Source organism: Zalophus californianus, chromosome 11, assembly GCF_009762305.2.
Source record: "Zalophus californianus isolate mZalCal1 chromosome 11, mZalCal1.pri.v2, whole genome shotgun sequence".
Classification (NCBI taxonomy): Eukaryota; Metazoa; Chordata; class Mammalia; order Carnivora; family Otariidae; genus Zalophus; species Zalophus californianus.
This window is the reverse complement of record NC_045605.1, coordinates 70,659,878-70,676,800: the sequence shown is the minus strand read 5'-3', so window position 1 is coordinate 70,676,800 and position 16,923 is coordinate 70,659,878. Positions and strand designations below refer to the sequence as shown.

Here is a 16,923-nt window from a genome sequence, read left to right as displayed (position 1 = left end):
TTTTAGGATTGTTTTCTTTTTCTATTTCTATGGAAAATATCATTGGAATTTTGATAGGGGTTGCATTGAATCTGTAGATTGCTTTGGGTAGTATCGACATTTTAAGAATATGTATTCTAATTCATGAGCACAGAATCTCTTTCCATTTCTCCTGTCTTCTTCAATCTCTTTTATCAACGTCTTGTATTTTTCAGTTAGCAGATCTTTCACCTGCTTGGCTACATTTATTCCTAAGTATTTTATTGTTTTTGATGCTATTGTAAATAGGATTATTTTCCTACCTTCTCTTTTGGGTAGTTTGTTTTTGTTGTATAGCAATGGAACTGATTTTTGTATATTGATTTTGTATCCTGTAACTTTACTGAGTTAGTTTATTAGTTCTAACAGTATTCTGATAGAGTCTTTAGGATTTTCTATATACAATATCATGCCACCTACAAATAGAGACAATTTTACTTCCTCCTTTCTGATTTGGATGCCTTTTGTTTCTTTGTCTTGCTCTGGCTAGGACTTCCAGTACTACGTTGAATAAAAGTGGCAAGAGTGGGCATCTTTGTCTTGTTCCTGATCTTAGAGAAAAAGCTTTCAGCTTTTCACCCTTGAGTATGATGTTAGCTGTGGGCTTGCCATATATGGCCTGTATTATTTTGAGGTATATGCCCTCTATACCCAGTTTGTTGAGAGTTTTCTTATCATGGAAAGATGTTTAGTTTTGTCAAATGCTTTTTCTAAATCTCAAATTGAGATGGTCATATGATCTTTATCCTTCATGTTGTTAATGTGCTGTACCACTTTATTATTAACTATTATAATTTTATCACGAACATTTTTTTCAAGAAACTGAGAGAAATAAGGAGGAGAGTATATAAGAGGTCAGAATGGCAAACAGAATTTGTGGATGATGCAGAGAGTTACTTGAAGCCCATTGTATGAATTTGGATCACCGTCCTAATGATGATAGGAATCATGGGAACGTTTTAAGGGGAGTGGGTGACACAATCTGATTTGTCTTTAACAAGATCATTTTGAAAAAAAAAAAAAGAAGATCATTTTGGCTGCATGGTTGAAAATGAGTGGAGACCAATTAGGTCTCTCAAGTGAGAGATGATCGTGGGTATCACCATCCACATTTACTGAGGAGGAAGCTGAGACTCAGAAAGATGAAGTTACTCATTAACATGCCCTTAAGCTAGTTTGAGCCTTTAGTTGTTAAGGTCACTGAGTTAACAAAAAGTGGCAGTTAATAACTTGTGGTAGGATTTGAGACCAAGTGTCTGATTATGAAGCCTGTGCTCTTTACTCCAGGATATGAACACCAATAGCTATGGCCATATGAAAGACTTGCTGCTTCCAGACCCACCAAGGGCAGCTGCCTGAGGACCTGCTGGGAGACCCTTATATGGGGGAAGCCTTTACTTTCCTTGTCTCTTCCAGCTCAGCTCCTCTCACATTGGCAGAGAAATGTTTCTTCAACTGTAATAAACTGGCATGTCCATCTAGCCAATCTTCTACTCTACTCCCAGGCTCACTGTCTGCCTTATCCTCCCAGGTTAGGTTCTCTTGGTCCTTGACAGTTTGGGTCTTGTTCTGAAAGCCTACCCATCAGTGGTTTCAGTGGCCGTCCTGTTAGCCATAGCTAACATCCTCAACTCATTTGGACCAGGGCCCTTATATTATACTGGATTCTTTGAGATGCTAGTGATAGAAATTTAAATCAAACTGGCTTAAGAGTAAAAGGGAACTTTTTTAAACTGATAAAACTAAAAACGTCAGAAGGGGTTGCTTTCAGGTATGGCTGGATCTAGGTGCTCACATGATACTGAGAATTCACCTTATTTTATTTCTCAGCACTACTTTTATTTGTATTAACTTCCTTCCGAGGGTGATTCATTTCATGGCAATACAGCCACTGACTCGAACAGCTTCTAGCTAACATTCTATCCCAGTCTAAGTTTTCTTTTGTAGTAGATCCAACCAAAGTTTCAATATGAGTCTCATTGGATATACTTGAGTCACATGCCCAACCTTAAAGGAATCACTGTGGCAAGGGGAATAAAATACCCTCATTGGCTGAGTTAGGGCCCTATATTTCCTCTGGAGCTAGACAGGGTAGGCTCACTCTTATCCCAACCAGGTAGACCGAGAGTTGGAGTGGGTACTCCCCAAAGATAAATTTAGGTGTTGTTAGCCAAAGAAGGGAAATTGGTGATGGGCCCATGAAAACTAAATAAATATCTTTTTTTTACCAACCCCAAATGCTTTTCAGTCTTTCCACATCAACCTACCTGAGCCCTTCCACCTGAAACATCCTCTCTTGACACTCTACCAGTAGAAATCTTCCTAGGGCCAGACTCAGTTTCTTCTTCTCCCAAGAGAATTTCCTTCATCCCAAGGACAGGCTCCCTCTCTTACTCTCCCCCTAGACCCTTCTATACAGATTTTTCTTTGGGCTAAAGACGCTTTGCATTACAGTTATCTGATCTCTTCCCACCCCTCCTGACTGGGCATGGTCTGGGCAGGGACTGTAACATCTGCCTGAAAGTTTTGCCCCTGGACCAGGCACAGAAGAGATACTCACATGACATTTGCAAAATCAGTAATTGCCTCTGATATAGTCATGATAAAAAATATTGCAAAGACACAATTACTAACAATACTTTAGTAATGAGTCGAAGTAAGGTATTTCGTTATTCCTCACCCCTTCCTCTTGCCTTTCCTGCTCCCCCCACCTCCCTCTCCTGTCCCTACTTCATAGAATTAGAGATTCTTCATGATGAGAGAAGCCTCAGGGAACACTCAATTCAGATTCAGGGCTGGATTAGACCCGAGTCTTCTGATAACTCGTTCACTGATCTTCCCATTCTGACTCATTTTTTCTTTTTTTTTTTTTCTTTTTTGGAGTGTACATTCGTCCTTATAACAATCTTATAAATAAGGTATTCTTTTTTTCTGTTTCATGATGTGGCTAGTGAGGCTCAGAAAGATTAAATGACTTGCCTTCCTCCGGGTTTCATTTTATGATCCTACCTTTTATATTTGCCTCATTCCTCTGGTCTTCTTAATATGTATGCATCCTTTATTTTAATTTTATTTCCTTCTAGTATGTTAAAAGCATTTAGGTGAGCCACTTGGAAACAGTTTTATAAGGAGGTAGTGTATAAGCAAATGCTGATGTAAAGAATAATGCGCCCAAGGACCCACGGGCCAGAGCTGACTCCCTACTGCCAGACTGTCCCCACACACAGGGACTGAGAGTGGAGGTCCCCCGGAGGAGCGCAGGAGGGTAGGGTTACACTTGGAGCCAAGAAACAATATGATTCACTTCCCATCACCCTCAGATGCCTTTTTCTTTCCCCACTAGACATGAGCTCATGGAATTCTGTTTCACGTTCCTTTCGATAGATTTTCCTTTTCCTGGAGTAAGGTTAAATGGAACCGTCATAGGGATGCTTTCATCCAGAGTAGCCATTGGACAGTAAGAGGATAATCGTACCGGTCCTGGTACAACAGAGATGATAACCAGCATTGCCTTAAGAATGTGCAGAGGCCACACTTACGTTTAGGGCAGCCCCTTTGAAAACTTTGGCATAGGTCCCCAGCGCTGTTTTCCTTCCCGCAGTGTGATGTGAGAACACTGTTACAGTGTGTGCCTTGTTTAAGCACAAGCCAGGCACTGTGCGGCCTGGGAGGTGGATTATGTCCCAGATGATGGCGGAAAGCCTTGGCAGGGATGGATTCAGTTCCTCCAGGCTCAGTGTATATATATTATGATAATCTGTGTTGCCCACAAACTCTGTGGTTATCATACCAATGTAAGGAGCAGCTGAATGTGGAAGACTAAGCGAATCTTTTGATTGTTCATAGTCTTGATCTTGACACTCAAGGCCCTCTGTATTTTGGTCCAGTCTTCTTTTCCACTACTACCTTATATATATATATATACATATATATATATATATATATATATATATATACACCTTAAGTCCAGAGGACAGAGAGGTTTCATTCTCTGTACCAACTGCAATTACTTGGGAGTGTTTGCCTGGGACAGCGTTGAGAAGGATTCTGAGGCCAACATGAAGCTCTGTGATTGATTAGTGAGGTCTGCCGTAGGTGAGGGTGGTGAGTTGTGCCACCCCCAGTTCTGTCCAGCACATTCACTTCATTAGATAAGCTACAATTATATACCTCCCTGAATTTTCCCATCTTCCTGTTTGTTAGGAATTGTTTCCTTGTGGATATCTGTTAACATTCTTCAGGGATCATTGCAAACTTTAGCTTTTTGTATAAAGCTATTACTGGACCCCTGGGCAGGCTTCTTCTTCTTTCTTCATCATGCCAGCAGCCTTTGGTAACCCTCTTAGTTAAGTACCACTTTCTGGCTTGAATTAAAGAGCTATGTATATATGTACCTTATTTCTCTTGCAGGACTGTAAACTCTTTGATGGTAGAAATCAAATCTCTTTTATCTTTATAACCCTATGGCCAGTTGCTCAAAGAAAGGCTGGAATCTGAGAATGGATCTTAGCTCCTTTGGTCTAGTGTCCACATTTTACAGATGGGAAGGCTGAGACTTAGGAGCAGTTAGGACAGTTTCCAAAGGTCACACTGAAAGTTAGAAATATTGGTTCTGATGCTGTGAAACTCAGACTCCCGGAATGTTAGAGCTGGAAGGATTCTCTGAGATGCTTGGTTTGGCTTTGACAGCCAGGAAGCTCTGAGTGGAAGAACCTCACACTTCTGCTGGCTATGTCTTTATTCTGGGCTTTGATGGTCTATGTTCATTTTGATCACTCTGTGGTAAACATGAGTTTATTGTGACCCACAACAAATCACTTTTGGAAACAAGCTGGGAGCAAACAGTGAACAAATAAAAATAAATTCTTCTCTTCTATTCATTCATTTCGCCGTGGAAAATTATTGACATTATTCTGTGTCCTAGGGATACAGTAGTACACAAAACAGAAAAAAGCTATGCCCTTTTGAAGTTTAAGTTCTAGGAGTGTGTGTGTGTGTGTGTGTGTGTGTGTGTTTGGTTCTACTTGTATTAACTCATTGAATACAAATTATATGTGATAGTTAATATTATCATCATCCCCATGTTGCAGATGAGGAACAAAAGGCCCAGAGAGGTTAAGTAATTTGCCCAGTGTTGCACAGATAGAAAGTGATGAAGGTAGGATTTGAACTCAAGTGGTCTGGCTATTTACAGACAGAAAACTGAGAGTCAGAGAGGGTAGGCCACTAAGTCAAGGGTACATAGCTGGTTTGGTTTGATTCTCAGATCTGGTTCTTCTCAGGCCACCAGTCTGCCTTTTTTTTCCCAAGCTGTGGGAAGGAACAGGATAGACAGCATCAGTGGGCACGATGGCCTGGTAAGATGTGAGAACACACAATTTCTCTTGCAGGATAGACACGGGCTGTTTGTTTCTTATGCTGGTGAGATGGCGGGAGGGTGGGGGACAGACTTCCAACACACCAAATATTACCCTAATTGGCTCAAAGGCCATGATTGTATCAAGTTCCAGAAATTATGAGTGAACCAGACAGTTAGGCCACCGCAGCTGGTCGGCAAATTATTGGCTCAAGTGTTGTAATTATTAAATGCAGCAGAGAGAGAGAGAGAGAGAGAGAGAGAGAGACCGCGAGCATGCAAGACGCTCAGACACTTTGTCCGGGATAATTGATCCAAAAATTATGGGTTCCAAGAAGGCCAACACTTGCTTAAATTTAGATTTGGACTCAACTCCTGTCACACGCACACAAATGACTACTGTTTCCTGGACACCCACTCAGCACACACAATCGGCCCCTCAGCTCTGCCAGCCCGCAGGAACAAAAGGGATTTTGATTCTGATTATTTTTAAACTTTAATGACAAATCCTTTCCTTCTCCACATTAAAAAGTAAAGGCTGTGCATAGTACCATTAAGGGACTGCTCGCTGCCGCTTGATTCTCGGAGGCACTTACGTTGTTTAAATTTTAATTTCCGGGTTGAAATTTTTATTGAAAACATCACTATCTCTCTATACAACCAAAAAAAAAAAAAAAAAGTTTCTTCTCTTGCCACTGGACTAGCTTTTTCTTTTACCTGCTCACACTTCTCCTCCATGGGAGGTTTTCCTGCCTCTCCAAGGCTCCGCGCCTCCCAGAAGCCTCCCTCCGGCCCGGTGATCCACACTGACTATTCCTGCCCTGGACAAAAGGTTTTTAGTCAGTTTTTTTTTTTCTTTTGTAAATGAGAGTTTTTGTCTTAGGGGCTGGCTGAGGACTTAGGTCTGCAAATCCTTGACCACTGGGACAGTGTCTCTCTCTAAGGGTCATGGTGACTGTGGGGATGGTGGTGAAGTGATGATAATGGTGTGAGGAGACCCCACTAACTGATCACTTCCCGCGTGCCAGGCGCTGTGCTGTATTATCTCCTGTATGCCTCAGCACACTGCAGGGAAGCTGTTCTTACCCTGTCTTATGGAGACAGAGTCTGAGAAATCGCTGCATCATGTGACCCCTTAGCATTCTAGAATAATGTGGGCAGTGACAGATATCCCCAGAAGGTCAGATGGGAAGGACTGAGTGAGATCCAAAGAGGATCACCTTTTAGTAGGTGCTGGGGGAAACCAGGGAGTCTTCATGGCAAAGAGGGCATTTGGGCTAAACGTGGGAAGCAGGGTGGATTTTTGACGTTCAGAGAAAAGGCCAGAAAATGTCCTTATTAAAGACAAAAAAGTGGAGATGTGTTTGGGAATAACTGGTTTGGCCAATTGGGAAAATAAAGAGTGGAGTTAAGGGCAAAAGATTTAAGGATGCAGTGGTCAGTTCTTGGAGGGCCTTGACTAGCAGCCTAACAGTTATGATCTTTTCCCCACGGGCAGAGGAGTCATCCAAGGGTGTCCATCAAGGGAGTGACTACATTGCAATTGCATTTTTGAAAGATCACGGCAGCAAAGGGTGATCAGGACATTAGAAGAGGCTAAGACAGGAGGCAAGGAGGCCAGAAGAATGGCTGTTGAGATAGACTGTTCCCCGCTCTATTTCTGATCTTGACATGCTCTTCCTGGTCGCTGGCTTTGGGTCCCAGCCCCCCACCTTGGACTCCCAGGTTGCCCTCTGGTCCCAGCCTGCCCTCAGATAGCTCTCTGCTGCCCCCACCTGGCCCAGGCAGCCCCGACACAGCTCACTTGCTGGCCTGGCCTGAGGATCCAACTCCTGGGCCAGTGTCCCTATGAATAAATACAACTGCAGCTATACTAGCCAAGACTCAGAACACGTGTGATGTGCCAGGATTATTCATGTCCTTTACAGGTACTAAGTGCTTATCCCTCAAATTCTGTGAAGTGGCTACTATCACTACTTTTGTTTCTCAGGGAAGGAGATTGAGGCGTAGATCTGCCCTACCTTAGAGTTTTCATAGGATACTGCTGGGAAGTCTGAAATTCCCGCATTAGAGTCAGTTCTGTCTAGATCCTGTGGGAGGACCTGGTCAGAGCCCCAGTGAGGGGAGCTGCCCATGGGGTGAAATGAAGTTGTGGCTATTTCAGGGACCTGACCCGGGCTGGAGAGGGCATGAGGAATAGGGGGAGGGGAGAGAGTAATCATGTCCAGGGTCCTAGTGCGGAGAACTGTGACCAGAGGGAGAGACAGAGCTTGAGCTCTCAGGGGCATGGAGGCAGGAGACCTGGAAGATAGAAGCAGAGAAAGCCAGAAAGAAGCATGAGGAATGTCAGAGCAAGGCTTCCGGCCCCTTCCCCGCCCCCACCCCCCCACCCCCCGCCGCCGCGGTTGTGACTGGCATGTGGGTGTCAGGCTGGCTTTGTGTGTTTGTTGGTTTCTTTAAACAGACAAGGTTCTCACTGTCCAAAGTAATCTTTCTGACGTGACAATAATTTGGGGTTCAGGCTCTGACCCTTCGGAGATTCTTGTTAAGGAAAACCCGCTGGCATCTTTCAAGCTGAGAGGGGGCCCCTGAGGAGGCCGGAGGCAGACAGGGCAGTTTTTAATGGGAAGAGGCAAGGCATGGGCCCGGCTGGCAGTCAGCAGGAGGGAGCAGCCGAGGGAGGTGTGTGGGGAGCCAGATGCTAACTTCTCCTACTTCCCAGTTCGGCCTGGGGCCAGCCCTGGGCCAAATGATAGCATTGCTGTAAAACAATTCTCAGGAAGGCTGGCTTGAGAAGGCCAAGCGTACCTTTCCACAGTTAAGTACATCCTGCCAAATTAAAGACCTCTCTGGGATCCACTGAGGTTGTGATCAGGTTTCGAGTGCACACAAAGTATCAGACCACGGGTGGGAGTAAGAGCTGGGAATGTGCAGATGTGCACACATTCTCAATGTCACATCATCCTTGTGTCCAGTAGGACCTCTCACTTCCCCAAACACTTCTTGGCATCTTGTTGCTGGCAAAATGCAGCAGCAGCTGAGCCCTTCCAAGGCAGACTAATGAAAGGATGTGAATCAGAGTGGGAAGGAGACCATTCTGGGAGAGCTACTCAGGTTATTGTTGGCAAGAAACAGACCATCTTCAGACAAGAGAGGTTCAGTGTTAGGATGTGTGAGCTGGAACCTGCGTATGCTTCAGACCAAGAGAGCCTATAAACCCACTTCTCACTTAGTCTCACATGGGCTGTGAGGTCCTGTGTTCATAGCTTCATAGGCCCTGCTTCGGTCTGCTCTAATCAGATCCCTTGGTCAAGTGGACGCATAATTGTGTCTGTATGCTGCAGCCCAAGTTGTGGAGGGAGACCATGTGATTGACTTAGCTAATTACTATTGGTTCCACTGGAGAATGTCCTTTATGACTGCCTCAGGGGGCACAGTTTAGCCAGTGGACAAGATGTCCAACTCTGAGCCAGTTGCTGGTCACATAACACCAAGAACAGCTTATGGCTGCTTCCCACAGCGGTGGTGCAGACAGGTTGGTTTTAGACAAGAGACAGTGTAGAAGTTGGGGGTCAGGCACCACAAAAACATGCTGAGGACAGGAATCCAACTGATTTTGGTCTCTACGTAGGTCATCTTAGGAGTAGGAGAAGGAATGGAGGAAAGAAGAAAACAGAAGGACATGCATGGAACTAAAACTTACTTCCTGGAACCACGAAAGTTGGAGCTGAAACATAGCTTAAAGAGAACCTGATCAAACATCCCTGTGTTACAAACGGGGACACTGAGCATCAGAGAAGGAAACTGACATCAAGATCATCAATGAGTTCTTCCTTTATTTCTGGTTGTCCTCTCTCCTTCAAGCCACCCGTGTAGGAGAAGAGATTTCATAAAGCAGATGATTCAATGGGTCAGCCAATCTCTTTACATATAAAGGACAGGTCTGCGCGGTTTTGGGATTCACTGAGAAACGTTTAAGTAAAGACCTTGTCAAGGAAGAATGCTTGAAGTCCATAGGATTAGGAGTTAAGTGTAAAAAGATCAAACCAGAGAAATGAAAGAAAAATTAAAATTTTGATTAAATATCTGAATCAGAAAGGGTTTTATAATCTTAAAACCAATGCAAATACCGAAAGGAAAGATTGATAGATTTGACTGCAGAAAAACATAATACTTCTGTATGTGAAAATTAACATGAATTAAAGTGGAAGAACTCGGAAAATTGGCACAAATGTCAAAGGATTAACATCCTTAGTATGGAGATTTCATAAAATTTGTAGGAAAAATTTAAGTTCTTAATGGATAATGGGGAGAGGAGATGAACATGCATAAGAAAGAGAAAATACGTGGTCAATAAACATTTGCACAAAGTATCTGCTTTACTGTTGAGAGCAATGAAAATTAAAACAGCAACCAGATGCCCACCCCCCTTCTTCCCACCTAAGTTAGTAGCTCCTACAAACAGTACGTGGTGCTGGTATCAAGACAACAGAATAGCCGTGTCCCCGTACACTGTGGTGAGAAACTGACAACAATATACCCATTTTGGATAATAATTTGGGACTAGGTATCTGGGAATTTATCAGAAGGAAATAATCTAGAATTCAAAAATGTTCATTAAAGTATTATGTCTCACAATGAATAATTAGAAAAGCCTGTTGTTGGTACAACACAGAGGAACATTTAAGTAACACGTGGTTTCTCTAGATGCAAGAATGCACGGCTGTGAGAGCATCTCCACCAACCTGTGGCAATGTTGTTAACATCGTGGTGTTACATCTGTGTGCGTGCAGTGTGACTACAGTCCTGTACAAAACCAGGCACAGCCAGAAAAGCATGCATGCCAGCATGTTTGTTTCCTCTGCTTAATGGACATTCTGGATCAGTCTATTTTTATTTTATTTTTATTCTTTTTTTACTTTTCTCTGCAATCAAAATAAACATGTATTATTCTTATAACATAAACAAAATAAATCAGAAAATAATGGGTGTGGGAATTCATTTGAACTTGAGCGCAGTGAATAAAAGGAATTCAGAGAGTAAGGAAAGAAACACGCCGGGCAGTGTGTTGAGTCGCCCAGGATGTGTCAGCCTTGCAGTTAGAGGAGGGCCAGGTCCCACTCCCAGCTCTGTGGGTGGGCCCTGACGGCTCTATACCCGTCAGTATAACCCTCCTACCCACCTTGCTATAATTTGGTTTGGTTAACCCAGGCTTAAGCCAAAGAGACTGTGGTGGTTGTGCTGGGGTCCCAGGAGAGTGAAGTGAAGCAACTTAAACTGATGTTTGTGGGATCCCTTCTCTCCGAGGAAGCACGTGGCCCCAACTGCTGCTGGTCGCCATCCTGCAAACTTGAGGGAAGCCAGCCTGCAAGCAAAGACGACACCAAAAGGAGGACAGGACCTGGAGGGCTACAGAGGGACAGTGCTGCCCCTCCCCTACCCAGAGCTTTTCTGTTTTTCTTTTTTTAGATAAAAATTCCAAATTTAATACATAATATATTCAATTACCTATATGTACATACATGTTTAATTTAAACACACTGAATACATGCTCTGAATTTTACAAAAATCTTCATTTTTAGCTTTTGTGAGAAAGAAGCTAAAACTTGGAACACTTAGGAAACTTTTAATACTGTGCCCAGATAAAGGCAGTTTATTACATTTTTTTAAATTTTATTTTATTATGTTATGTTAATCACCATACATTACATCATTAGTTTTTGATGTAGTGTTCCATGATTCATTGCTTTTCTATTAAGTGGACTTACAGTGCATTACATTGGTTGGAATTTTTTGGTTTATGTTTAATACTATTATATAGAACCGTAAGACTTTCTGATTCAGGGAGACATCGGACATTATTTCCCATGGACAGATTATACTAGAAATAGAAAGGAATACAGGAAAAGGTGGGGGCATGTGTCTGACCTCACTATTGGGAGAAAGGAGCCTGAGAAAGGGACCTGGAAACCAAGCTAAGTCCTAGAAACATGTGATGTAAGGAAGAGTTAGAAGTGCCCCCCAGGGGAGGCCTTTAAAATGAGGGTCAGCACAGCCCAAACACAGCCTTATCACTTCTCATCTTACTCCACTTTATTGTCCTGATGGTCCTGCCAAATCACCCAGACTGGAGGAAGAAAGAATGATGTTGCCTGAGAGAGATGTTTTTGTTCTGTCTTGACATACTAGCCAGATCCTAAATGGTCTCTGGAAGTTGGGGTGTGCTCGGCTGGTTACTGGGTGAACCTCGATGCCACGAAACACACAGTACCTTCCCTCATGTGCCAATGTCTATGCTCTGCTGGTGACTGATCCACCAAAGAGTGCCCGGTGAGGGATGAAGGCAAGGCAAGCTTTGCAAGCTCTGTGTAGTCCCTGACTTTGGATTTGAAACAGAAAATTCTCAGCTCTGGATTTGAAGAAGAAAATCCTCAGCTCGTCTAAGCAATTCTCACTTTGAAATTAAATACAAGTTGCTGCCCAGATTTTGCTGAAGAGTTGAACACACACACACGCACATGCACAGAAAATGAAAAACAGTGATTTTCCTATTTGATACTAGGGTTTCCAGGAGATCTCTGTGTATCTGGTAGGTCTTCTCATTCTACTCAGTCACCCAGATGAACTCAACCATTCATTTAATCATTTATTCATTTACCAAAGGTTTATTGGGGACCTACTGTGAGCCATACATGGTACTAGGGCTGTGGAAAATAAGAACAAATAAAATAAATAAAACGTATTTATTCAACCCATATTATGTGCCAACATCATAGCAAGCACTTGCTTGTATTATTTGTTGTATTTCATCCACTGAAATAAGCCTATAGCTCAGCACTGTTATTTATTTTAATTTTACAGACAAGGGAAACTAAAAATCCAATAGGTAACTTTCGCCAAGGCCATACAGTGTCCAAAGGATGGAACCAGCATTCCAACCAAGAACTTAAACACACTTAACCTTTATGCCAAAGAGAAGATGGAAGACCCCTAAAAATGAGTTAAATTCCCATGGGATCATATGTATATGGTGCTGGGGAAGCTGGGAAGGTAACTCTTAATTCTGTTGGGGAAGGCTGGAAGAAAAATTCTTTTGAGCTGGATCTTGCCAAATATGGAGAAAAATAGTAAGTACTAGAGAGGAAGTATATTCCAACAGAGAGCAGAGCAAATGTGGAAATGAATGAGCATGGTGTGTGAGTGCCTGGGAACTCTCCAGGTTCAGTGTGACTGGAGAAACTAGTTCAGTGGGGCAGCAGCAGGGAAAAGGATGATGAGAAAGGCTTTATTTGCCAAGCTAAGAAGTTTGAACTTGACTTTGCAGGTAAGGGGAGCCAACAGAGGTTTAACTCCAGCCTGGGGGTAACACGATCAGATTTGTGTTTTAGAAGTTTCTTGTAGGTAGCCAGTGTGCTGGAAGGGGGATTAAATAAAGAGAGACCAGATGTACAGCAACTTGCTGGAGAGGCCTTTGAAAACTCGCAAAAGAAGACCTAAGCCAACCCAGGCCCCACTTCACAATCATTAGAAGCTAGTCCTAATTTAGAGTTCTGTTTTTCTAGAGTTACAGCTACAAATGGAAAGGCAGTATCATATAATAAAGAGAGCTTTGGTGTCAGACATTCCTGCTTTCAAATCCTGACTCTATCTCTTAGCTAGCAGTAGTGTGTGACCCTCATTTTTCTCATGTATATCCTGGCAATAAGACCTAACTCATAAGATATTGAGAGGATAGGATGCAGTAATTTATATAAAGTGCCTAGTGTAAAGAAATTCAACAAATTATAGTTCTGTGCTCTACCCCTTCATACTGGCAAATGACAGCATGGGTGCCCAGGTTAGTTACAAGACCTGCCACACACTGATAATTTCCAAGATAGAATAAAACATTTAGCTTTGCTTTCTGATCTTTTTTTCTACATTGATTTACTAAATTGATTAATTTTAGTACTTTGTCTACCACTCTAGTCAGGATAGACTAGGGTATGCTACAATAACAAATTATCTCTGGAATCTCAATAGCTTAATAACATGAGTTTATTTTTCACTCATTTTAGGTGAACAACACCAATCCCTGGGAGGCTTTACTCCATGTAGTCAACTTAGGGGCCCAAGCTGACAAAGACCCCACGGTCTTTTAACTGTACAGTCTGGAATGCAAAGTCTCTAATGGTCCTGCAGAGAATGAAGAGAGAGATGGAGGACATACACATGTTTTTAACTGCTTTGAATCCGAAGTGACACATGTCACTTCCACTCTTGGTCCTTTGTTCTGAACTAGCTGCATGGCCCAAGCCTAACTGCAAGAGAAGCAGGAAATGGAAAGAGGATGTGAATTTTCAGTGAACTGTAATTGCTCTGTTACACTAGTGATAGCCCTACAAAAACGGTTAAAAAAAAAAAAGATGCATTTTCTTCTAGTTAAAGTCCAACCTCTCCTTGATGAATGAAGTCATTCTTCTTTGTGTTAGTTCTCATGGCAGTCATTGACTTCAGAGTAACTCATCACAGAGAGGTCTCCCACATTCTGAGTCTTCAAATAACAGAGCTGGAGGAATCTCAGAAAGAACTTCCAGGTCAACCTTTACATGGAAATCAGTGCTCTGAATTGGTAAGTGACCCAATAGAACATACATTTATTTTTTCTTTTGACTCTTGCTGCTTTAACAAGACAGTGACAAGAAAGCTTCTATCAGTACTTGGCATGGAGTGGGCTAAAGCGTAGATCATCTGTCTGTTCATGGAAGATATTTCCCCCTCCCCACATAAACTATGAAAGTAAATAGGCTTTTTGGGTGTGTTTCTAAATCACTGTCTTTCAAATTTAGGGACCTAAAACATGCTCTACCAGAGTCATCTGTGGTATCCAAGTCCTACCCTAAATATACTGAATCTGTGAAAAAAGGCTCCGGGATCTTTAACAATGCTTAGTCTTCAACATTAAACCCAAGAAAACTTTACTCTTTTGTGTATCATGGTCCATTCATGAGCACAGATTCTCTGGGGCTGGGCAAGATGAAGGTGGGGTGGCTGTGTGTGATTGCAAAGACTGGCCTTGAGGAACCACCATCTTCAGGATTCACTGAGGAGCAGCCCCTTGGGTCAAGGTGGCCTTGCAGGAGTGGAGTCACCTAGGGTCCTCCCTTCCTTGAAGAATCACATTGACCTGTGCCAGAGATGAGACAAGCCAGACATTATTTGGCATGTACCGGCAATGCCAGGGACAAGGAAAGAGGCCAGTGCTTTATGGTGGTGCCGTGTGGCAGGGAGAAGCTTTGCCAGCAAGTCTGACAGTTGAAGAGCAGATGAGAGCACTTGCTCAAAAGTGGGTGTCTTGCCTGTACCTCTGAAACAGATAATACATTGTATGTTAAAAAAAAAAAAAAGAAGATAGCAGGAAGGGAAAAATGAAGGGGGAGAAATCAGAGGGGGAGACGAACCATGAGAGACTGTGGACTCTGAGAAACAAACTGAGGGTTCTAGAGGGGAGGGGGGTGGGGGGATGGGTCAGCCTGGTGATGGGTATTAAGGAGGGCACGTATTGAATGGAGCACTGGGTGTTATACACAATGAATCATGGAACATTACATCAAACACTAATGATGTAATGTATGGTGATTAACATAACATAATAAAATTAAATTAAAAAAATAAAAAATAAAAATCTTAAAAAAAAGAAACCAAAAAAATTTTTTTTAATTAAAAAAAAAAAACAACAACAAAGTGGGTGTCTTGTAGACCCCTTTTAGACTGTGTGAGCCCTCAAGGTTCTTAGAAAATTGAAGAGTGGAATGCTCAAGAGTATGATGCTGAGTATCTCTTTATCTGGTGGCTAGAGACTGTAGCCTGTTTGAAACTGAGTTTGGAGAAATGAAAGAGATACGAAGGAACCTGGCCCAGGGAGTTGTGGAGAAATTCATACTGATTATAACCAGATGGGAAAGTTGAGATCCATGCAGGCTTACCTAAGCGAAAACATGAAGAGTGGCAGAGCAAGCTTCATATCCAAATCTCCTTACTCCTAGTTCAGTGCTTTTGCTATAGAACCAAGCTGCTCACAGCAAAATTTTGAAGATCTAGAAAATGTCAAGGTTCAGTTCTGGCCTCCTCTTTTCTTCTTCAGTACCCACTTCTTCTGTTTCTTTTCCTACCTTTGTCATTTTTTCTTGCATTTGATTCAAACAGACTACTCTGGACCTGGGCAGGGATAGCCATGGGCAAGACAAGGGTAAAGAAGATACCTTGGGGATTTAGGAAATCTGTAGGACAAAATTGGAGCAATGACATCCAAGATGCCAAATTAGTACAAATGAACTCATTTGGTATATCTGATGCCATTGCTCAAATCTGGCCCCACAGGCTTCCTTAACTCACCAAGGTTAAGTCTTAGTTTAATAGCAACTTTGTTTACATAGTTCATATTCCTTCTTATCAGACATGGAAAAATCATGTACATGAAGTTATATATATGAGAATGATGTGTGAAAATCATTTAACCTCTCTGAGCCTAATTCCACGGTCTGTAAAATGAACATACTCATAACTATCTCATGGGATGAAGTAAGACAATGTAATATTGTGCCTCTTAGAGGGCCTGACATATGGTAGATACTTAAACAATCTTTGATTTCCTTCTTCTTTTTCAGGCTCACTCCTGTTCATGAGGAATGCTGACACAGGAAGAATCTAAGAAACAGAAACCCCAGGACTCTTTTTGCACTCTTGCCAGCCCACCTGGGTACTTGGCAAATGCCTTAACACTTGACATGGCTAATTCTGAAAGTCAGATACTATGATAAAACAGTGTGGGAGGAAAAACTGTTGACCTATTTCCTGGAGAATAGAAAAAATTCTGCCAAAACAAAGATGTTTCCAGAGAGTGGGTTGGTTTTGATAAATAATTAACTTGGTTTGGTTTCATTGTGTCTGGAGGAGTAATTACAAGAGCATGTTCACGCCCCTGGAGTTTTGTTGTCACATTTTCCACAATAAAATCTCCTTTGAAAAAAATGTGTTCAGAAACTTGGCTATAAAATGGCTCTTGTCTGAAGAATGCCATGAAAACTTTCACAGTTTATGGGCAACATTTTTAATTGGATCAAAAGATGCTCTATTGTTTCCAACTGGCCTCAAATAAACCAAGGAAAATGAAATTGTCTTCTCTTGGGAGGCACTCCATGGCCACCGAAGTAGAATATCCCTTCTGTTGACCTATTGAGTATATTTCTCCACTCAACAGTTATTGAGTATGCTGTCACCTTGACATATATCTTTCTCTGTGCCAGGTGCTGAGGGTGGTTGGGAGGTGGATATAGCAGCAGCTTTCATTTGATGTTGAGCTCACAGTTTAACTGAAGAGATAGGGCTCCTGGTATAAAAGAGTGCTGAGATCAAGATACTGATTCAGATTTAAGCTCCTTCACTAACAAAATCTAAGGGTCTCAACTCCACTTTCTGTGAAATGAGATCATTGGATTATATGGCAAATAGATTCGAATTCTTAGGCCAACTCTGGTGGTAGCAACTGCTGTATTGAGTAGCATTCTGAG

The 16,923-nt window shown here is 42.3% G+C and overlaps 1 long non-coding RNA gene across 1 annotated transcript in view; it reads left to right on the top strand.

Moving 5' to 3' along the window:
- The window catches only part of LOC113915017, a 41,901-nt gene extending 25,438 nt beyond the window's left edge, over window positions 1–16,463 (top strand). Inside the window, exons 3-4 of the long non-coding RNA XR_003517574.1 lie at window positions 13,432–13,985; window positions 16,021–16,463. This is a non-coding gene — a long non-coding RNA (uncharacterized LOC113915017). The remainder of the gene's footprint in view (window positions 1–13,431; window positions 13,986–16,020) is intronic.
- The last annotated feature ends 460 nt before the right edge of the window (window positions 16,464–16,923 follow it).